Raw genomic sequence first — 25,413 nt, forward strand, 5'->3', positions numbered from 1 at the left:
TGGATTTTTGACACTCTCTTTCCATCTGTTCTTTGAAAAAACACCATTTCTGCCAACTCGGAGGCGATCAGTACAGTTCAGCAGCAAAAAGGGACAGTGAATTTTTAAAGCACTGTATTTACACATATGCATACCTGTCTAATTACTGTTCAGAGCTGTGTAACTGCCCACACAGTTGCAAAAACTAGCCATGACAGACACCTCTTATTTGTTCATATGAAACATGTTGTTCAAAGCTTTCTAACTCTGTGAAGAGCCTCTCTAAAGGTGCAGGTAGGGGCCACACGGGCAGAACGAGGTTTCCAAACGGTCAAGGATTTCAGAAAGAGGATTGTAATCCCTTAGAAGATAGTGATCTGAAATGTCGGTGTGGTGTTCGGAAACGCAGCACACTGTGTTTGTTGTAGTGCTCACAGTGCCACAGGAGGATTCAGTGGAGGAAGCTTATGTTGTTCTGAGGTTACAGCTTAGAGGCAAGAAAAGGGTTGGAAAGGTAGGTGGTGCCCCGTGGTTGTCAGGCGCAGGGACGCTGCAATTCCCCGTTGAGGGGTTGTGGGCGTAATTCAGTGATGTGTCAGTAAAGGAAGGTGCCCAGTTGATAACTGCAGTGGCTTTCAATCAGCCAACCTCATAAACCCTGAGAAGAGTCATTCCCAATCACACATACAATACTCAAGGGGGTACGTGGTTAGATTGTGGAGTAGCTCAATTCATTTCAATCAAATAGAAATGATTTATCCACATGTTTTGTTTGGAAGGATGGAAGGATGTAAATATATAAAGACAGATGCAAACTGACAAACAGACCCTGGCTTCAGGTGGCATTGGCTTCATTTGGCAGCACTGTGGCACCCAAAATTGTAATAATTTCCTGTAAATTTAATAACAGAAGCCCAGAATGTAATAAAATTTGCACATAACCTGATCAAAAATCTAATAAAACAATGATAAAACAAGAAATAATGTTTTTAAAAAATCCTGAGCAATAATATAATACATTTCAAAGCAAGCAAAGCACAATGGCAAGTATGCAAGTTTACAAAATTTATAACACTGTAAGTTACATGATAACACAAAATTTCCACATCAATTCAATCACGTTTAAACATGTAAACTCTTAGTTTTATTGACCAATTTGGAAATTTTCAACATATGGCAGGAGGTGTTAAAAAACAAAAACAAATAAATAATACAGTTGTCCTTCCTTCCCTTAAAATTTGGAAAATAAATATTTTCTAATTTGTCCAAGGTATACAATGAACGCCCCACAAACTCACAAGGCAGCTTGACTTTGTCTTGTTAATAAGTGTTAGGTAAGGTTGGCTGTGTGATGCTAGCAGTTAGCCCTGTCACAGTGTGTGTAGGCAAACTGTCACCAACTGTTACCAATACAGAGCTCACACTCCTGCAGCAAGGAGGAGCAACAGGATGGCAAGGGGACACTGAAGTAAGCAATACATTGCAAGCAACTCCAGAATTTAACACAATTTTTCCATTTCAAATGATGAACAAAAAATTATAAAAGTCACGTGAAAGAGTTGGTGGTTGGGGAGCAAAGACTTTCAACAAATGAAGACATGCTGACGTGCAAATAAGCACTCAAGCAGTCATGCCCATCCCTAACAGAGCCACACATGACAATATCCTCAGACACAAACCTGGTACTTTAGGATCAGTGTCTTTCTTCTATCATATTTGGCAATCCCACATAATCAATTACTACACTCAATATAAGTTATGAATCCTCATGTAAGCGCATGCTGAAAAAAACAGCAAAAAGCATATTTTACCGCCATGTTATGATGGAAATTGTGACATATGGTTGCAATTTCATGGTTTGATCGTGCCTCCTCCAAACAGCACTTGTTGACAGAGCTAAGTAAAGTGAATAATCTTCAATCTTCTCAGTGTGCCAGCTCAACAATCTCTATTGACTCTCAATTTGGGAGCAGATTCGGTTAGTCTGAGTAATATGACAAGATGGATAAGTGGATGGCTGTTGTAGTCAGAGCAGTGGTGAATGCTGCCGTCCCCGTACAGGAAGATGCTCTAAAGTGACAGGGATTTTTTGAAAGATGAATTCAATGTTGCTGTCAGAGGCAGTTTATCAAACCTGGTTACAGCTCTAATTCTGTGAATGCTGCAGCTGTATTGGTTTATAGCTTAAATGATACAATTTGCCATTATTAATAGCTGTTGGAAGAGTCGCACAGATACATGACTCCCTCACTTTTTACCTTGTTTTGTCAGCTTTGGCTGTAAATTGGTATGTATAACCGCATAGCCCATCTCTGCTGTTGTCGTGTCAAAGCCAGTTGACCTGGACTCCCACTTGACATGAATTTTCTCATTCTCCACTCTTACTTGTACTTAACCTCCTTTTAAGTGGTTTTGGACCATTGTCGGTCTGTTTGCTCAGTGCAGATGTTTCATGGGATAAGCACCCCCGAGGCACAAACTCAAGCTTTTATCCGCAAAAGATGACATTTTCGCATTTGCTGAAGTCAAAGCGCCAACAACAGACAAGTCCAGAGTAGAGACATTATCTATTTTGCTTTTGATATGACAAATACAGCAAAATAGCAACAGCTGCCCGACATCTGCGGCTGAGGCCTTTTTGCTCCGTAAATAAATGGACATATCCAGACCCATTTATCTAAGTTGTCTGGGTGAGGCAACTAGAGACATTAAGCTGTCCAACCAAAAACTCAAGCCCTGTGCTGTCGGGGAGAGATGAACCAAATCTGACTGACTGTTGACTTTTAACTGCTCTTCTGATTGTTTACTCTGCTGTTATACAGGATGCAAACCAATCCATAGAGACATTTAAAAAGCTGAAAACCCCTAAAAGAACCTTCAGGGCTTCTTGTAAAAAGAAACAAAGCTTTGAAGGATGCACTCTGCGCCGTTTGTGTTGTTGTTGTTGTAGTCGTCGTCTTTTAGCTATATATAGTTCTTTTTGCAAAGCAATTGTTACTTCACAAGATCATTAAATTCTTTTATTATTGTTTTGATTGAGAAAGAGCAGAAATTACAGAACTTGTACAGAAAGTACTGACCACAGTTGAAATTACTGCTTTGTCTATTTATTCTTTTTACACTGTTAGCTAAAACACTTAAATTGTTTTTAACTGAATTCCACATTCTTCAGACCAGAACTAAGAATTCTTTGTCTATTTTTTGTTTTATGTTTTTAATGTTCTTTTCTTTGTAAAATGTTGTCGTGTCCTCACAATCAATAACAGTAACTTAATCCTGACTAACTGCATTATTTCTTCAACTTTCACTCAGAAGCAAAAATTAGCCTTTAATCTCAGGTAAGATATTGGGTTATATAAAATATTTTATTGTGATAACATTAGCTATATCGCCCAGCCAAACCAACATACTAAACTAAGATGTGAAATTGGTAAACATTAAACTTGTTTAACAGCCCCATGTTAGCATCGTCACTGTAAATATGGTAGCATGCCATGGTTTGTGTTTTGGTCAATGAATGCATTAAAAAAACTAGATATACCAGTGCATCATGTTGCACTTACACTTCACATCAACGTCGGTGAAAATATGAAAGCCTCACACACATCTGCCCCTGGCAGAACAGAAGATCTATACAAGCACACTTTCAAAGTGTGCACCCAAGGCTCTTAGGATATGGCCCAAAACATCCTTAGCTGTTGTGTTCACAAAAATAAGACAGATGCAAGGTCACAGGAACCTTGACTTTTGAACACAAATTCCAAACAGCTTATCATTGAGTCCAATGTGTGAAATTTGAAGAAATTCACTCAAAGTGTTCTTGAGATAAAAGAAGAAGAAGAATGCAATGTCACCGTGACCTTTGATCACTAAAATCTAATAAACTCATCCTTGACTCTACAAGTTTATTTGGGTTTTTTTTCTTTGAGATATTGCCTTCGCAAGAATAAGACAAATGAGGTCAAAGGGACATTGACCATTGATCTATGAACACTGAAATCTAATAAGCTCATGGTTGAGTCCAAGTGAAGGTTTATGCCAACTTTCCAGAATGAATGCCTCTCAAACATCTTCCCCCGGCATAACAGAAGATCTATACAAGCACACTTTCAAAGTGGGCACCCAAGGATATGGCCCAAAACATCCTCAGATGTTGTGTTCACAAAAATGAGACAGATGCAAGGTCACAGGGACCTTGACGTTTGAACACAAATTCCAAACAGCTTATCATTGAGTCCAAGAAAAAGTTCATTTCAAATTTCAAGAAACTCCCTTGAGACATTCTTTAGATGCGTTCACAAGAATGTGTCAGACATTGGGATAGATTTAGGGATGGACATAGGGACAGACAAAGGGAAAGATGGACAGACAGACAACCTAACAACGCCTCTGGCCTTGGCTATTGCCAGCGTGGAGGCATAAAAAGTAGTCTCATAGCTGCCACCATAACTGTTTCTGTCTCTCCAAAAGCACACACATAAATAGTGCGAGGCTATGGCAATTTTTTATTCTAACAGAAAATTTTAACGTAACAGGGGTATGGAAATCAAACTTTCTCAAGGCAAAGACTCAATCTTATCTTTTAACATTTAATTAATATGAGGCAGGACCATATTAAGACATGGTACATACACAAAGACAGAGTAATAGGAGGGAGAATATTGAACAAGCATTCAGGCATGAAGCACTGTAGAAAATTCTTGTCAAGGCAAAGCCATACCTCAGTGTCAATGACAGTGCAAGTGACAATGAAATATTTAATACCATTTAATGTTGAATAGAGTCCTGTGAGGGTTGGAAGATGATGAGACTTCAAATGTGGCTCTCGCAAGATGCTTTTGTGCATCGGAAAATTCCCCCGCGCGGGGCAGAAGTAGTGCATGAAAGGATGGAAACATAAACACTGCATGTTTCCAAGGATGCCTCAGTATATGAGAAAACAGCTCTAATCTCAGATGTCAGTGTTAGATGCTGTCAAAGCAGGAAGAAACTGGCACAGGGAGACGTGTGGATGAGCATAGCCTCTTCCATTTGATGCTAGATATAGCACTGTCTAGTTGCTGGAAGCTTCTGGCTGTTGTTATGGATACCATCTAATCTACGGCATAATATGGCTTGAGAATCGAATTTTGTTTGTAACATGAGCAGCAATCTAAAGCATGATTGTTTGTGTTTATGAAAAAGGTTGAAGTGACCTTGTCAATCTGAAGCCCTTATTGGGTCCACAATAAATGTTTTGTTTGTACAAGATATTTACTGAATGGCTCAATCTCATTGTTCTTTTTAACTTTGTTTTACAGCAGTAAGCAGCAGATTTTAGTAAACGGGCTTTGTAAAACTCCTGCAAAATAAACTATGTGCTGGTGGTAAAAAAAAGTGAAAAAATAAAATAAAATTAACCCACATAATTAACCCTATAATAACGGACCTCCCATGGACACCCACGGGAAACGGTTCTTTGCATGGCTCTGCTTAAATAGATCTTAAATAAGAATCCTATTAGCAAGAGCATTAACTTCTTTATCATCTGTCTCTCTCTTCCTTGTCATCACATCATGACATAATGTTATCTTAACTGCCTTGTAAACATGATATTTTGAATAATAATTACACCATTATTTACCTTGTAATGGTGGCAGGAAATGGATGTTTCCATTATCCTGCATATATATCAATTAAAGCCATAACAGCCAGAGCATTCATTATTTTTACTGCAGAAAACTAAGGCTTCTGTATTTCATGTCATCACCTCTTTACCTTATGTTATCTAACCTTACGGGCGGTGGAAACGTAGTATTTTGCCATAATTACATACCTCAGTAATTATGCAATTTTCCCTTAATGGCTTAAAAGTTTCTGTCTCCCATTTCTTCAAGCTGTAAACTAAAAATAATATTACTGCGTATGGAATTTTAGGGCTATGAAGCATTTGAAGATACATTACAACAAGCACAAATACCAATGTAGGTACTGGCAGACCAGTTCTATTGCAGAGTGCAAAGGGTAAGGGTGGGCTGCTTTGAGTGACAGGCTGTCTGCTGATAGTGTCCTCAGCTTTTCAGTCAGATCCACCCAATCTATCACTTGCTCCTGCACAGCGCCAGCCTCTCGCCCAAGTGTGTTCAATTCTGGCTCCAAAGAAACAAGATTGTGATGGCAGTAATGCCAAACTCAAGGCTTCAAAACAGAAGTCCACAAATCAATAAGTGAACTCACGGTAGCAACTTCCATTATTTTTACAGTCTATGGCAATGACAAAGACCAAAATGTGTGTCTGCAACAGACAAGGCAAGGCTGGTTTGTTTTAGCTGAGCTGGGAACTTACTGACTTTACTAGCCACTCTGAAAAATGAGGAGTCAGCAGTTAATTACGGTATAAAACAGAAAGGAAAATTGTTTTGTCAACAGTTAGAAATAACCACAACCACAAAAGGACCTTGACCATACATTCATATTTGTGTTAACAAAATGTAAGTCTGATTGGTCTGGTAGTATTCAAGATTAGCTGCAGACAGATATACATGCATAATTCTCTCCAGGCTTACACCTGACAGAAATTATAAAAAGACCAAGTATTAGAATCTTGCATACTTTTTTTGTTACTTGAGTTTCAACACTAATTCAGGAGCAGTCTGCAGGGGGAAAAAACGTACCAGCAAGTGTATTTCCTGAGGTTAAATGCTTCCAATATTGATCAACTTGTATTACAAATCTTCCATTGAGCCTGTATTGACCAGTGGTCTCATAGCATGATATTGATTGGACTGATAAAAGTAGCCAGTAAGATTATGGGTGAGCAGCAGTCCACACTTAGATATTTCTAACAGACGAGTCTGGTGAAAGGGAAAAATAATTGCCATTCCTTAAATACAGAGTTAGAGCTGCTTCCTTCGGGGCAGAGGTATAGATTCCCCAGGGCCAGAGTGCAATAGATTCAAACATTTCTTTTTAGTGTGTGCAATAAAATCACTTAATTTGCACACTCTACCAAAGAGACAGCCAAAGTCTTACTGCACTCGTCTTAGTTTTTTAACTTGTTCTTAGTTGCTATTTTTTATTGTCTTTATTGGAATGATGTGTTACTCTTTCTGAATTAGACTTTTTTTAATCTGACATTTATTTTTTAATCTGTTTTATCGATGGATGAGTCTACTTTAGTTTGTCTGCTTTTGCAATGGTGTGAGCCAATTTCTTCACCTTGGACAAGGAAGCTTTACCCATAGACTGTATATGAAAACGGACGACATGACAGCTGCCCATCAAGCATCTCTATCACCCCCTGGTGGCTGGCTGCAGGATAGATCGCAAACTCTGCCCCCTACATGTTAGAGGATGGGACATGGGCCAAACTATTGACTAAGACTACACATATTTCAGTTTTAGCTAGTTCTCATTCCAAAGTCATCAAATACTGCTGCTTTGTCAGTGGTTTTGGTATAAGATACTTACACCAAAAGCCACCTTTTAGGGTGATTTGATATGGCACCAGTCGGACGGATGGCATCTGGCACGGCAGTGTGATAAGCAAACAGCAGCGTCACTTGATATATGTGGCCATAGATTGAAAGCTATGGCCATATAACATGCTGCTGGACGGTGTCAGGTTGAAATGCTACCAGTAAAAACGTAATAGCAGGAGAAAGAACTTCCCTATAGAGCCAGTGGGAGGGGTGGTGGAAAGGTCCAGTGAGCCTGGACTTTCATCCAAGAGCCTGGTGTTCGCTTCCTGTATGAATGTTAAGCCAGGCCATGATGTTTTTCCAAAACCTAACCACATGCTTTTGTTGACATCCCGGCATTGGTTAAAGCATTCTGGAACGTCAACTGCAGACAATGGAGGAAACCTTAAGAGTAATGTGTAGATGCAAAGGTCCACTGAAAAACGTGGCAATATGTGGCCACTTGGTGTTAATGTGTGAGACAAGTTTGGCTTTAATTAGATACTTGATGGTATAAAAAGGGGTTTAGATATCATGATTTGCAGTTGTGCGTGCCGATTGTTGTGCTGGCTTTTAATCGCCAGGCTTAAGATTGGTTGAACAGGTGTATTGTTGGGAAGGCAATATTGTGGGGATCACTACTGCACAGACTCTGGCTCTAAATGATGTCAACAGGAGGAAGTGGCGACGCATCTTTCATCTTTACAGTCTATAAATTGGCCGAAGATAACGCCACTTTTTTATTTACTTAAAACGACCCATCACAGCCTAATTTCCACATAGTCTAGTTTGAAATGAACAAATTTCAGTGGAACGGTGCAATCAGTGGACTGGCTTGTTGAGGTAAACTGCCTGAGGACTTTCACATGCAAATTTGAGACCAACTGCCAAATCTTTCGATATTATTTACCTTAGAGGGAACAGAGAGATCTAACTGTATTTTAGACTCAAGGCTTTCAGGCAGTCAACACGCTACCTCCTCACCTTGTCAGGTTTTTTATTCTGCTCTTAAGGCAAAACAGTGTCGTTTAGTACCACTGGAAAAAGTTTGTACTTCAAACTAAGAGGAGAGGAATATGCTGATAAAATCCACAAAACAATGTTCTTTTTAAACAACACTTCAAGTCGAGACAGAACTTTGGTGAAGAAACAACTGCGTCTCCGACACTTTTGCCCTGAACGAGCGCAGGAACTCGCAGCTGCTCAAAAAGTAATGAAGCTTGAGTGCATTGTCTTGTTGTGCCTCCGGTAAATCGACGCCCTTAATCATTCATTTGGAATAAATCTGGTCCCTTGTTTGTTTCTCTCAAACAGCATCAATGACAACATTCACATGTTGACAGAATGTACAACTCTAAGCCTACAACTTTACTTTTATGTACGAATCTAATTCCCCGACACAGAATTATCATTCATACTCCTCCTCTCCCATTCCCAAAGACACACTTACTGCCTTCCAAATCAAAGCCATTACCATAATCAAGTAGTGAATGATAAATTGCAGTTAAAGTTATTGTGTCCCTAAAAGTCGGGGGATCTTGTATTGTACATTTCAGTTATGTCAATACTATGGAAAGAACCTTGACAACAAAATGCACTCACCCTGTAATTGCCTCTTCATTAACATGCTTCTCAATCTTGATGATAATTTCCTAAGCGGTGGATAGGCTTTCAGAATCCAGTGATTCGATGTGCAGAGCATGAACTGGAATGCTCCGTCTGAGATTGATGCTTCCAGGAGAGGAAATGTGGTTTTCTAAATGGCTCTTGAAAAAAAGAGTTTGAGTGTTTACATGAAACACTTTATTCAAGGAGAAAGGAAACTAATTACACTTTCCATAATTCATTTAAAATAATGTCATTATATATAAAACGACAAAGATCTAAAAAATGATTTGCAAAATCATCAGTGATTACTATAGATTAAATAAGACAAAGAATGTTGTGCAGAAGTCATATGTTTAAGTACTTCTGCGGCAACAATAAACAGCAGTTTATGACATTTTTAAGTGCTGTACTTTTAGCATTAAAGCTTTAACATTTATAAAAAATAACACATCTATTTATTTCTGGTGGCCAGCCATGATATGGGCATTTGCCGCCACATATTTATTTTCTTCTTTTGGAGCTGGACTGTTCATTAGGAGCGCTGTTGGAATATTATACACTGCTCGATTATGTGGGGCACCACACGTTAGAGCACAGAGCGACCCTGGGCACAGTTTATCCCCCAGATCCCATCTTTCTGCATGGACTGTTCACATTCATATTTGCAGTGACCCATATCTGACATCAGTGTAAATGGATCTCTGCCCTAAAACGTTTCACATGCCACCTATAACATAACACACATGCCCAATGGAACAACAACAAAAATGGTGCGGTACAGATATTTAGAGGGGGAAAAAAAGAAAAAAGAATGACATGGCAGTTTAAGCCATGATCTCCCGAATGAATTGCTACAAAGGTCAGAGAACAATTCCACATATATTAAGGATATATATATATATATATATATATATATATAATTTTTTTTTTTTTTCAATGTAGGTGATGTTTTGCACATGTGCACTTGGTAAATACAATTCTAAAAACCTAATTTAATATAATATTTATAATAAAAATAAATATCTGTTTGTCATATTGGCAGAAATCAGCATTTTGGACGATTCCTATAGCTCATTTTAAAGCCAATATACCGATGAGGAGCCGAAATTATCATGCATCCCAAGGAGGAATTTTTTTTTTCCACAGAGTTTCCGTCTCACATAATACTATTTGTAATGACACTTTCAGCACTTTTTTTCTATAAAAGTTACAGAACTGTAGCTTTAATTAGTATTTCTTTCTTTGTTCTTTTTTTTTGCAAACATGGCCTATTAATTCACATTAATACTTCATTTTCCTTTCCCTCGGTTGGTCACAGTCATCTCAATGTTAGGAGATCTGCACCGCTCTTTCAGGCACTTCTATTTGAAACACTGGGTATTCCAGTCCACACAAGAAAATATATAAATGTAAAAATCCACCCTTCTTTACTGGCCCTAAAAGCTTTTGCTTTATCCCATATCTCTCATAAATGTTTAATATCATAAACAATATTTTCAATCAGTTTTATCCCATCTGCTTGTGCATAAACACACACAAAAACCTGCACACGTACAATGAAAAGCATCATTCTCCAAGCAAAACATAGCGTTCGCGTTTCTGGGCAATAATGCGCTTTATGAATTGGCTGCTAGCTGTCACCTCGGCTGCCTGCTATCTTGGCCAGAAAGCAGGCAGCAGCCCCCAGGGGTCCTTTGTTCTCTTGGATGTTAGTGCTGTATAAACATTAGGTTTGCTAACCTGCACTTCAGAGGGTGCCACCAGCTTTTGAGAGACAAAATAAAAGCAAGGGCTTCCTGGCACGCAGGAATCATATCTATATGAAAACCAAAGAATTGAATCGCACACAATCAGAAAGACAGAGATAACGCACACACACATATCTGAGCGGATACACAAGGAAATACATGCATCTAAATGAAGCACATGCATACAGTGAGCTCTCGCTGTGCGCTTGTTTTTCTGTTTGAGAGAAGCTAACGGGGGACAGAGGAACTCCCGCTAGCCTGGAGGGGATGGTGGGCACAGCTTAACACAGCGGATTTCTTGGCCGAGGAAGACTGCCTCCTGCCAAAATAGCGATGTATTTCAAGCTAAGGGACACCACAGGAAGCATTTCGTGTTTTGATCTCTCTTTTTTTTCTGTAATCCGCTTGTGTGCAAAAAAGCCGAAGCTATCTCGGTGACTCACGTCATAATGAACCTGTCAGCTTTGGCATGAATGCAAACTACAGCACAATTTTATCTGTTAACACACTCAGATTGCATCACCACCTCAGAAAATGTGGAAGTCCTTCTTAAAATGTATGATTACCTCCAGCAGTTAGAGTTTTTGAATGGTAGATATTTCTACTTCTCCTTGAAAATGGAATGAGGTCCACGCTGTAAAATCAGACCAGTTTATCTTTCTTAAAATCATTGTTGAAACTGATTTAAAAAGCAAAGTTAAAATAAGTATTAACCTTAATTTATGTTTACTTAATATTAAATTGTTTAGTTTACTTAAAGTTTTGCTGCATTTACTTAATTTTTGAAGTTGCTGCAGCTTAAAAATGACAATTGAAATTATCTTTCTACATTTTTTCAACTTCAGAAAACCAAGTTAGTCTGATGATTTTTACATTGCTGTGTCCTTCCTAACTTAGGTGTTATCAATCTGTCCACTTTTCCAGCTTCTTTTGTGCCCTAGAAAGTGGGCGTTTCAAGCCAAAACTTTTCATTTCCTAACCATAACTAAACCAAACCACACCTTCGCCACAGTATTGTTGATTAACTTTGAACATTTCTGCAGCAAAATAATGCACAAATGTATCACATCTTTGGCAAAAACATAAAACTCCAATATTTCTTTTCTGGCTTTGTGTTGAGTTCTTTGAAGCTGCACCGAGCATTATAGCTTCTTTCAGCTCATTGCTTTGATTTTTACAAATAAAAACGAAACCTTTCACTCTCACCAACCCTTGTTTTTAGCAGAATCTGGCACCTGTTGTTAGCAAAAAAAAGCCCTGATAACCCCACTCACACTTCCTTCCCAGCACCAAACAGACCAGACAAAGTTTAAGATAAGATGATGAAGAAAGATGAATAGCCTGAATCATCCCTCTGGAGTGTCTGGCAGCTAAAAGGAGAATATCTGACTTACACTTGTCAGGTGGCTAGAGACATGACTCCAAATGAATGCTAATGTTGCTCCGTGTCTCTTTGCAAGGTGATAATATGTCAATGTGGTATTTAAAGATCAATTACTGCAGGTGTATTATTGGACTTTAAGTTAGAGTTAGACGTCCTCTCCTAGGTCAGAAATTTGACCTCTCCTGCAGAGATGATGCCACCCCATCTGACGACACCATGTGATGATTTTTGTGTGCAGTTTATCTTGTTGTTGCTTGAAACTTTTGTTGATTTCCTGATGTGTGAGGGAAGCCGGGGAAAGGCTGACGCTAACCTTGGCAAACTAAATGTATTGACATTTTTGTTTGAGAATTATTTATTAAAAATGGTAATTGGGTAGACTCACCTGCCAGCATAGATTAAAGCAATAAGCAAAAAGGGAGACTGTGTTTGCTTTGATTTTAGAAAAGTTCAAAGGCATTGAAAATCCCTGCAAAGCGGCTTTTATGAAATACCCCACAGCGAGAGAGAGAAAATACACATTTTCATCATTTCTTTATTTCTGTATTTCATGAATAGAGCCCTACTGTGGAGTGGTGACCTGTCCAAAGTGTTTTCTGTCTTTTGAATTTTGCATGCTGGGATTGGCCAAAGGCTTTTTTTGGCAGGTTCTTTACTCTTCTGCAGTATAAGGGAATACACTTTTATTAAGTATCAGTGCAGTCAACTGATGTGCTACTGCTACTGATACTCCCACTGACAATGATCCAAGGGTTAATTCAAATGAGGAAGCACAAAGCCAATTGTTATTTTGGTGGAAATTGGGTCTTCTACGTTGCACCAAGAATAAACATTTCAGAACCAATACTATTTTTGGCAATGTCACTCTACCGGCAATTTGAAGATTTCATCAGCAAGAGCCAACAAAATATTTGTAGTGAAAAAGCAGCAATTATGTCACAAAGTTTCAAGTTACGTTCTCATTACAGGGCTGGAAGCTCAGTTCTGTTTTTCCCCACAGGCAGATTTTCTGCATGGACTGCTGACATTCAGGTTTGAAGTGACCCATATCTGATATCAATGTGAACAGATCTCTGCCCTCACATGTAACCAATGACGTCAAAAACGGAGAAACAACAAAACATGTCACATTGGCAAGACAGGCATTTGGGGAATGTTGTTGAGTGAAATCACGCCGATTGGCAGTCCAGCTCAGTGGACGAAAAGAAAAACAAAACTCAAGGAAGTAAAGAAAAAGTCAAGAGGGTGTGAGATCAAAACAAACTTGTTATATTAGTTTATTTAGTATTGTTTGCTGGTGCACAGTAATAATAATTTGTTCTTTCAGCATTGTATGTCTTGGTAATATGCTAACTGGTTAACAAGCATTTTGAATCTGTCCTGTTCTGTTTTCACCCTTATAATGATGAATAAAGACTACTGCCATCTGCTGGTGCGGAGAGTTACTTCCTCTCATGCAAGCGACTGGAGTGAGTGACGAGCAATCTGAGTTCATGGCTGGTGACTGGGGCAGACTTTTGTTTTAACAGATTACTCCAACTCTGTATGGTGACTGATCTGCTCTTGCACAGTGATGTATGATGTAGAAAAACCATGGATGCATGGGCATGACACACATAAATTCTGATATGCCTGTTCTCACAACAGTTGAGATACGTGCTGGCATAGGTATCTGATTTAGAACCACATAAGGAAGTGGCACAGATCTGAAAAAAACCCCAAACAACAGTTTTGTGTCCACACTACTCTGAAATCACTTAGGTCTATGTCAACTAAGAGCAAAAAATTGGATTTGTCAACATTTGCCTGTAGTGTGTAAATAAACTATCCATATTATAATTAAAAACACCATAAAAACAGCAGTTGATGCTTTTAAAGTGGCACTGAAATATGTATAGGGATGTCAATAAAGTAGTCTACATTATAAAAGAAATTTATATGAGTGACTCTTTTAGTATCTATGTCCACAGCTGATTTATAGTGTATGCAAAGCGTCTCCTTCAGTTCATTAAATCCCTGCAGCCATCTGAAGGCATTAGGACACATATGTTGATAAATCTGCAGCCTGCGATTTGAGAAGTGCCGTGCCAGAGCACAGTGCCATCTCACGCTGCCGTCCACCGTGTTTACATCCATTAAATCATGTGCGCATGATACCAGGTTGCTGCAAATGAACCACCCACACCTCTACAGATATCAGACCGGTCAGTTATATTATGATTTCCAGCAAAAGTGGCTTTCATGTCTTTATTTTTGAAATTTCAATACTGTGCAACCACTGTTGTGCCACATCAGTTACAAAGAGATGTGACCCTTTGTGATGTGAACACAGAAGAATTATGACTAGTGTCAGACTGATGCCATCATATGAGCCTAAATGGCTTCACCAAACATTTTTACCATTTATTTTCATCATTATTGTACTAATTAACTGTGAAAAAAACAAAACATGCACCATCTGCCTCTGACTGCAGATTTATCTGTCTTTGTTCAATTGCAACCATGGATGGATTTCTGAACAAGGCTACCAGACACAGGCCCGGGAGCCTAAAGTATCAGGGTCTCCCTAGCCTATACCTGCAAAATGTCCCTCAAACTGACTCATACCAACCATGGGGGACACAAAATGACAACAAGAGATACAAAGAAACCACAAAGAGACACAAAACAAACAAAAAGAGATGCAAAATGATCACAGAGAGACACAAAACAACAACAAGGAGACATATACTGACTACAAAGAGACATTAAAAAAACCACAAGAAGTGACAAAACAACAAGTAGACAGAAAATGACCACAGAGAGAAACAAAACTCCACAGGAAGACACAAAATGAATACAAAGAGACACTAAACAACCCAAGAGGACAGAGACCAACTACAAAGAGACACTAAACCTACCAAACAAGACACAAAGATATCCCAATAAAACATACAATGATCTCAAAGAAACACAAAATTACTACAAAAAGACAGAAAATGACTACAAGAGAAAACAAGAAACTGCAAAGAGATACAAAAGAACTACAAAGAGACACAAAATGACAACAAAGAGAAACAAGTGAGCAAAAAAGACACAAAGATACCTTTAAATTGACACAAAACAACCACAAAGAGACATAAAACAACCACAAGAATGAGCAAAATGAACACGAGACACTAAACACGCAAGAGAATAGAGACTGACTACAAGGAGACACCAAACTGACCAAGCAAGACTCAAAGACACCTCAAAAACAGAGTCTCTATGACGTCTGTGTATCTTGTTCTTTTGGAACAAAGGCGGTGGGACTTTTGCATAAGTATTGTCTCATAATCCACCCATGATTGCGACAGTAGAGAAATGACAAGAAATGAGGGGAGAGATACAGTATGTCAAGGTTACTGACTCTTCCTTTGTGTTTGACTTGTTTTTAATGTGTTGAGAAACAATACTGACAGCTGTTACATAGTTGGTTGAAGATAACCTTGAATCAGCTCTAAAGGCAGCTTATACTCACAAAACAAAATGTCACCACACAGCAGACCTCCACCGTGATCCCAGTACAGCGCCCAATGAATTTCAAGCCTCCCCATAACCTGTGCTTGTATCTATGGCAACAAAGTGAAGATGTCGGCATCTTTCACCGCTAAACATGTTACTTCCCTGGCACCAAACTGCTCATGCAAACTCTCTGACTTTTCCAGTCAATTATGAACAGAACTTCAATTTTGAATTTAGCCCAAACTTTCTCCAGAAATATATATTTTTTTAAATCAACAGATTGTGCTTAACTTCAGTTCATGGAAATAATTAGTTATTTTTTCACATTCAGATGTGAAAAAAAATCCCACAAGTAAACAGTTTGGCATCTGCCTTCCTCGGTCGCTGTGTGGTAAATGAAGCCACAGTAGCATTTTCCACGCCATCCTGTTGTATGTTCGCTGCCAAATGAGGGGGCAGTTAATAGGTGTTAATCAATGGCTAGTGTTGTGGATTGGAAATACCTGTCACGTTGTGTTTGTGAATGTAATCGCATATAAAAATAACTGTGGAGGGAAAGCTGCCATGTACTAGTTCAACTCGCTGCAAGGCTTCTGGAAAAAGGCAGATGCTAAAATGTTGAGCTGTGGGTGGTTTGTTTTTTTGACACGTTTACAACATGACCAAAAAAAAAAAAAAAAAAAAAGATAAAAGATGCTGTATGAAAAATGAATTTGAGTCAGAGTTCAGCCTTTCACTTGGACTTGACTTGGTCACCTTTACTTTTGAGTGGATTAGTGTTGCTGGAAATGGCTATGGATTTTTGCCTCCTCACCTTTTTCTAAACATTTCCTAGGTGGATGGCATGACCCCGTCTGCTCTGTGTGTGCACAGACTGCCAATATCGAATGGTGTTTTCATAGAGGAATTATGTCTACTATTTTCATATAGTGACCCACTGCTTTTTAAACAGTCTGGAGATGTCAACAGTCTGACAGCTGTTCCTGCACATAACTCACTTAAGAGTTTATACCTCCTTTTTTTTTAATCTAAAAGTCCATACGTGGTTTGACCTTGGAAACTTGGAAGGAACTTGAAGGCTGTTTTCAAATGGCTATTCATTGTCTGAATCATCTGCCCATATAACCTGACATTCTGCAATAATATAGTGGTTTTTCAGGAAACCATAAGCATGGGTAGCATCATGGTATTACGGAATACCAGGGTAGAAAGGGTCGGGTTAGAAGATTAGAAATCCCGACAGTGTGGTTTTAAGTACCATCAAAACTATGGACCCTTATCTTTCTATTAACTTCATACCAGAGAGGCTGTATTGAGGGTGGTTTGCTAAGAGTGCGCCTCACATAGCCAGGAGGTTACATCGGGCTAGGCTGCATGTGTGAGCACTGTGTTTTCACATTGGCAGCTTTTGTTGTTGCAGTGCTGCCTGCTGTTATAACTACTGTATTTTCACAATGGTAAGCACATACTTCACTCATTTATGAAGCTGTGGAAGTTACTGCATTGTCAGCGACAGACTTGCCAATGTTTCGCGGTTAAATGCCTTGAGTCAACAACAAGAGGTTCTGTCGACAGACACGCTGTAAGAGAGCTTTTATTTTGAAATTGACACAGGAAAATATGAGTCAAACAAATTTCTAGTATCTGCGACAGATAAACACGTTGAAACTATAGTATACTATACTATAGTATACTATACTATAGTAAACACCAAAAGTGTGGCTGCTCTGATTTGGTAACAAAAAACAAACAGATTCCACGACATGGAAGTCCTGGTTTTGGTTAAGAAAAAAATGAACTCAGAAGTTGTGTTGTGTTTCTTAGTTTAACGAGGAAAATGAGTATAAGAATATTAACTTTTTGTTGTATCTCGTAAGTGTTCTGTGTATTAAGTGGACTGAAAATGGCATGTCAGCCTGCAGTATGTAGCAAACTCATTGCATACCCCATTGAAAGTCCAGGAAGGCCTGAAAAACAGATACCGCCCAACCCTAGTAACCATATAATGACAATGAGGTAAAAGACACAGTATGATGCTGCAACTCTCTGTAAACATGGACATCAATATAAGAGGCTACACATATGGAACAAGACCATCCATGAAACACTACAGGGCTTTCAAATTGTAAGGAGAGCTTCAATTTACAACAAAGTGGCAGCGCTCGTTCAGTCACCGAGTTTCGCTCTTAGAGTGCTGGCTACGCTGTTGCCGTCCAGCCAAAAACTTCATGAGGACCTGCTTCCTCTGGAGCCTTACCCACTGATCAAGCACCCTCTCGCTCGATTGAACACAACCCTTCCCTGTTAAGCTCCAATCAGTAATGTACATCCCGTATGACTGGTGGAAGCTGCTCGGTCATCTGCCACTATCATAGCATGCGATAGATTTCGAATGAATGAACGGCAGTCGATAAACAGCAGAGCTGTAATAAAACACACCTCTGAGAGCGCAATACAGGACGGTAAGTGGCTGTTCATTTCGGGAGAGGGATGTCCAATGGGGAAACACCAACACTCACATCATTACTCATGATATAATTTCATCACTCTGATGCAGCGGCCAAAGCAAAAATCAATCTGGAACTTATATTACAATAATAACAATATGAATAATATAATATTAACACTCATAGTATTAGAATGTACACAAGGATGCACTTATTTCATGTTTCTGTGACATATATGTATATATAAAGTGTCATTTCCAACACTGTAAAAAAAATAATAATGGAGGGGCGAGATGAATCACAGACTTTTAATAGGCTTGGCATGCTGCAGTGCAGCCAATAATAAACTGGAACTTATACAGCATGCTCACGGTATCAGCTAGCATCCAAGGATGGACTGGTTTCATATTTCTGACATATCTGTAAAGTGTTATTTCTGACTCCGTTTTAAACGGTCATTAATATATAAGCCATTGAAATTCCACTATCAGTCAACGTCACCGCTTCATCAGTTCCATTCACGTCTACATATTACACAATAAGCCTGACTAATTTCAAAAACAAACTGATATAAAAAGTTTGTTCACACAGGCTTATTTATTTTAATTTTGTTGGCATTTTGTACTTCAATTGTAGTGTTTACTTTTTGAGCAACAATTTCTTTCATAAAGTATGGAAGCTTTATTTTACATTTGTGTGGTGTCACTTGGTAGTATTATGATTGGTAGGTCTATTTATCATTTAAATGTGAAAAAATAGTGGTCTGCACACCAGGGAGCTCCCCTTAAAGGATTTTATTCTGCGAAAAATAAGGGACGTTTCGAGCTAAAAAACACTCTTGCTCAGACTCACGAGTTTATCTTGTATCCAGCACCCAACACGGGATGTGCGTGTCTTTTTGAATCTTTATTTATTATTTAAACCAAACTATAAACAGGAATTTAAGACACTTCAATGTTAGTAATTAAAGTAGGTATGGATAGTGGAGATTAACTTTTTAAATTAAAGCTTTGCTGCAATATAGTTTGGTCTAATCAAAAATCTAATATTGATAGGAGAAAAACGTTAGCGTTCCTTCAAACTCTCTTCTAAACTTTCTTCCAAGATGGAGGCATTTTCGCCTAAATGCCACATTATTTGCTTTAATCAAGATGAGACAAAGAAGATTACAATCTAATTACAAACGAAATATTCTTGCACAATGTTACCATCCAACTATGGACGTAAAGTATGTCTGTCTGCAATATCAACTGTATGTCGCAGTCTGCAATAAAAGAGAAGCCAGCAATACTGAGTAGAAAAGGGGATAAAAACGCAAAGAAAGACTTTAGGTGATGGAGGTGGTAAAAGTAATTCTAGGTTACCCAGGAAACGTCTAACCCTGAGAGAGCACAAAGAGGCATAACATCTCATAATACTACTATGCTGAAGACACACATTCTTTTTCAAACTAATACTAATTGCTGAAACAGTCTCAAAGGCTGCCTTAATGATACTGAAAAGCATCCTAAATGTTTTTGTCCTGCAGCAAAATGCAAAGAAATCTTGTCTGCAGTAGTAATTCATACAGACTCCTCTGTAATTCCTGCTCATTTACTGGATTTTAAGCAGTACACTGCTGAGTGTCACAGGTTGACTTGTATCTAAAGGCTTTGAATGTGACTGTTTGCTTTACAAGGTCAGCCATAAAATCTGTCAAAGGCCAGGCAGTAAAAGACATACGCTATTATGGGGACAAATGTCTCACCTCTTTAAGTTAAATGTGACAGCACAAGGTGAACAATCTCATGTTTTCCTGAACTGTTAAGCGTTCATTTTCTGCCTGGATCGACAGCGTACGTTTCTCCGGCTTTCTACACCTGAAGAGGAACAAACGTGCACACAAAAAAACGACTCAGCAGATCCTGAAGTGGGTGACAGCGAGATAAGCCCGGGGCTTTGCTTTCACTGTCATTAGCAAAAACATGTACACTCATTCATGGACTAATGATATGCTGCAAGATCCATCTTTGCTTGTGCTTTCACTGGGAAACACGTTCCACGTTTTTACTTGAATGAATACCTTGATGTCAACATAGGTGTCGTGACCATCTGTAAAAGCCTGCATCTCGAGTCACATGTAGTAACACTGTCATCAAATCTTTCTGGGGTAAAGAAAGGGACTCTGGAGGGCATTTCAAAGACATCAATCTATTTCCCCCGTTGAAGGGCCGGGGCGGGATAGGAGTCGAGCTCTGAATCCCCCCGAGGGAAGCGCACAATCATCTCGTAGAGTGATTTCACTCCCACTCTCGCAAACTACATAGTCATATGCAAATGAAACAAGGATTACATAAATGTTTCTAAATTCGAAAGCACTTCCCTTAGAAAAACAATTTTACAGTATCGCCCCATAACACAGCGCCTGACAGCTTGCAATAATAAGCTGCAGGAGAATACGGGAGGTGTTGTTTTAGCTTGTGCCTATCTGAGGGCATGCTAATTTAATTTTAATGCATCCATCTGTGCATTAATGGGAAATAATGATGCAAAACAAAGGACAAAGCAAATAAGGTGTGGACAATCACAGAGTTTATGATTACATGTTTATGGAAATGTGTTTCTCGAAATGCGAGAAATAGTTTTAAGTGAGTGCAAAACAGGAATACAATAAAGGGAATTTATATATCAAAATTTATAACCCGAGGTGGGAAAGAATGAGGAAACAAAACAAAAACAAAATATTCTGTCCGTACTCTAAAGGCAGTAATTAGGAATCCTTGCTTTTCTATTCTATTTGATCCAGTCTGCAGTTCTGTAGTTTGTCACGTCCTGCACTGTATTGACTGTTATGAAAACTAAGACGGGTGCCTTTAAGCGACAGAAAAAATCATTTTAATGATAAACCTGTCAGCCCTGCAGGGATTCAAAAAAGCAGAAAAGAAAGCACTCAGTAAGTAGAAAGAAAGGCCTACAAATTGGTGCAATTCGATTGCAATCTTCACAAGCAGAAATTTGGTTGGAATATAATAGAAAAGGTACTGTATGTTAGGCCAGCTAATTTATTATATAATATGAATATTTCTTATAAAATTGTGGACTAATGGTGGCACTTAGGAAAGAGTTAGTTGGTCTCCATTATGGTGTTAGATTCTTTGTGTTTAAATTTAAAAAGTAAAGCTGTTTTTAATGCACATTTAATCACATAATTTGCCAGCAGAGAACTTATGGGTTATGCAAATAAATTAGTGAAACCAAAATGCAGGCAATACAATATTTTGTCATATTATTGTTTGGAAAATATCCTCTTAAGACAGCCAAATAAAAAACAAAAACAAGCACAGTTTTACACTTTGCTGTGCCCTGCAGTATTACCTGTGGGCAGGAGTAAGGGCCATAAACAAATAAGACTGTGTCTAGTGTATACATCATAGCTCAGCTTTTCTAAATCAACTTCTTGCTCGCCAAGCACCACTGTTGCCAACCGAGCAACTGTTCCACTAGACTTGGTAACTTTTCAGACTCCTTTTAGTGACTAAACATATCACAAGAGCCAAGCAACAAATCTAGTGACATTTTAGTTGGCATCAGCTACTTTTCTTGCCCTTGCTCACAGATCTCCAGCTCACATAATGCTGCTGGCTCACATAACATGTTGGTTATGTGAGTTGGGAAGGGTTGCCAGATTTGGTCGATCAATCAGCAGCGTGGCTGAAACATGAATGAGCTGCTCCTGCAGAAGCAACGGGAGAGGGAAACACTGAGGTTAGAGATCTTGAGGAGGATGATACCGAGTTCTCTTTGAGCTTTTTCAGAAATTCACAGTACATGTAATATGCAGCACACTGTTAGCCTCTAAACTCTACACTCTATTTCAGGATGGCACTGTGCTGAAGCCTTATCTGTTTCCTCATTATCTTAATCTTTTAAATAAATAGTTAGATTTACTTTCTAACAGTTACTGTTAGCTATTTGGAGACTAATCTCCTCAAAGTGTAAATAATGTAATTTTATCTTGTATGTAATCTTTTGGCTGGTAAACACAAGCTATATCTGTGGATTGTAAATACATTTAATAACTTAATTACAAATTTGGGGTACTTGAGTTTTTTGATGCCATACTTTACAGAGCACAAATAGCAGATGTAGATCTTGTAAAATATGATGTTATGTTCTCGATTAAATGACTGTACTGGCAGTAGAGCTGAAGCCAGTTGACAAAAAATGAGAAAAAAAACATTTTGATTTTATTTTAAGCCATTTTTCAGGTCAAAATGCCAAAAACTTGTGATGTTTCTAGCTTCTAGAATGTGCTGCTTTTACTTTACTGATTTTAGGAATTAACATTTATTTTAATGATTTGGAGGATTTGATGATTTAACAAACAAGCATTGGAAAAATGTTACTTTTGGGGGGGGGCATTTTACAAACCGACCAATCGAATCGTTTTATTGAAGAAACTATTATCATGAGATCTATATAATTCCTACAATAAACTATAAAACAATAATGAGCTGCAGTCCTTTATAAATTAAAAATCTGCTCCACAGCAACAAACTACAGCAGTAAAATGCAGCTTACACATTAATGCATGAGTCATATTATCTAATGCTAAAATATATAACAGCATAACAGTCACAGGGGCAATTCTTCTTGCAAGTATTTATACTTTTAATACTTAAAGTGTATTGTTCTGATAATACAAGCTGTATTGACAGTATTAATATGTCTGAATTGTTCTGTTTCAGAAAGCAGTTTAAGGTTTTGCATCTCATTTCCACAGCCAGTTTGAAATGAAATTTAGATTGTGCTTAATATCGTCTTGATTATCATATTTGACATTTGTGATGTCTGCATTAATACATGCATCAACAAGTGCACAATAGGAGGGAGATTTGGGGGGGGGGGGGGCTAAATCACCAACCATTTGCATAGTTACACAACAGGAAAAAGGGCATATATTCAGTATTACTACAGATTTGTTGTATTCTTATTTAAATGAAAAGTGTACAGAAATTGATGTTAAAACTGAGCTAAATTTGCTTGAAAATCTACAAATAGACACAAATATAATTTAGTAGACTATATTCTGATATCTGTGCTCACATTGAAGTATTGTGATTGATGCTTTTCTATCTAACCTTGACTTTTTAAAATCACTCACGCTGGCGTAAGCCTTCACATCTACACGATACCTCCTCTGTACTGAAAAGAAGAAACTGAACTGGGAATGTCGTGTATTTGATACTTGCAGTATATCAACGTACTGCTGATAGGTCAAATCAGAAGCACTACAAACGTTCAGGAAGCGCAACAACGCAACAATCCTTCTGATGCATTTCCACAGTAAAGCAAGAGTTTAGGAAATGTTCAGGCCAATCAGAGGCCACCTGACAGTCTGCACCACGCGATGCAGCATGAAGCTCGTTCAGGACACCACTACATCAACACTGACGACATCAGTGAATTAACTGAGGCTGTGGTGGATTTAATTTCTAAAACAACACAAGAAAATGTGCCTAAAGTAACTATATCACTTAATATCATCACTGCAGAAGTGTGACACCAGAAGTTCACATCCAGACTACGGTCTTAGGTTAAGGCAACAAAAACATTATGCTTGTGGTTTGAGGTAAAAATCATGATTTGGGTTAAGCGTTAATCATAAAGATAATAATAAAAATGATAATTAGTCACTATGAGTGCAGACTTTAATGTAAGACGGCCTATTTTGGTGCAAAACAAATGAAAAACCAAAACATGAAATACGCTGTCAGTAAATATTTTGCTGAAATTCACTCTTATTACGCTTCCCTCAAAAAGTATTTGCTGTTTCAAATTAGTTTTATGGAAATGTAATTTCTAGGAGGCAGGGATGACAACGTAAGAAGTGCAGTTAGGCAAAGGAGACTGCAATGCTAAAATTAAAGAATCTGACCGGATTACATGTCACTGGAATTGTACCTTATGTAGTTTCACGTGACATTGACTCACTGACTGTATTAAACCGCGAAAACCTGTGGAATAACCAAAAACGAGACAACACTGTTTTACTGTCTTTTCTGTTTTCACCTGGTGAGCAAACAGAGATTCTCGCTGTGTTGCATCAGTGCAATGAAAGAGCTGCACTTGAGCATGAAACCTTATCAGAACTGTCTTAGGATGATGTGATCCTTTGTTGAGCTCTGAAAATCCTTTTATCTCTCGCCCCTCCGCAGATGGATCAGTGCAGCTGGAACCGGAACGAATGCAGTAACTTGAAGGACAGTAAAGCTTTCTTGCTGCCGGCTAATAAAATAAATAAATTAAATAAGCTTTAACTTTTACTTGGTGACATTCAGTAGGTAGATCCTTTTATCAATTTGCATTACAAACAGTACTGACACAGGAATATTTATACAGTTTAAGGGCATCAGAAAATCTACCAGAAATTACAACATTACCATTTTGGGGGCAGCAAAAAAAAAAGTTGTGGACCCAATTTGACCTTACGTTATGAGATGATTTGTCAAACTTGATGGCAAAATTTGCTTTTTCCACATTCAGGTGTTACAGAGCAACATTGTAATTGATTCCAAGGTCATGTTTCTGGGTGCCTGATTAAAAGGAAGATCAATACTCACTGCTTGAGTCTCTGCAGGGAAATATCTGACTCTATAGCTGATAATTCTCCACAATGTTTACATGCTAGCTGCAGTAAATAATATTTACTTTATTGTAATTGTAGTTTATTTGATATTTTGTATTTTAGTAGTCAACAGTAGTTTAGTAGAGATTATAAAATACCGAGATATATATCGTGTATAGCAATATAGCCTAAAAATATCGCTATATCATTATTTAGCCTACAGCTAAGCTTTATATGGTACTGTTATACAATCACAGATGAGGGCTGCCAACTATCACGCAATCACACAATTGACTCTTCACACACTCTCATGTCTTGCATTAATTTTTTCATGCAATAAACACCAAATTCATAACTGCAAAGTGCATCGCAAAAAGAGGACATTGACAGCACAAGGACAGACTAACAGAGCAGCACAGTACAAAAGCAGCACCATATGGTCAAGTCACTCCAAATTTGCAAAAAACCTGGTCAAGCCAGGCACTGGATTTTGGGATGAAAAGATGAAAAAACAAGAGAATTTCAGCTATTTATCATATATGATAAAGGCCTACCAAATAAAACCATCAGCAGAAAAGTCCTGATTGGATAAGACAGTTCCCATAAGAGAGTTTGCTGAAAGGTGATTTTAACCATTAGGTAGTTTCACTGGGAAAGCCACCCTTAAATGATATAGTTACACAGGCTGTTGAAAATGTCCTCATGTTTAAAGTCGACT

General features: G+C 38.3%; 1 protein-coding gene across 3 annotated transcripts in view; it reads right to left on the reverse strand.

Annotated features, from left to right (window-relative positions):
* The window catches only part of lrrtm4l1 (leucine rich repeat transmembrane neuronal 4 like 1), a 186,562-nt gene that overhangs the window by 134,863 nt on the left and 26,286 nt on the right, over window positions 1–25,413 (reverse strand). The window lies entirely within an intron of this gene.

This window comes from Plectropomus leopardus, chromosome 20 (genome assembly GCF_026936395.1).
Source record: "Plectropomus leopardus strain MGB_pleo_1.0 chromosome 20, ASM2693639v1, whole genome shotgun sequence".
Taxonomy (NCBI): domain Eukaryota; kingdom Metazoa; phylum Chordata; class Actinopteri; order Perciformes; family Serranidae; genus Plectropomus; species Plectropomus leopardus.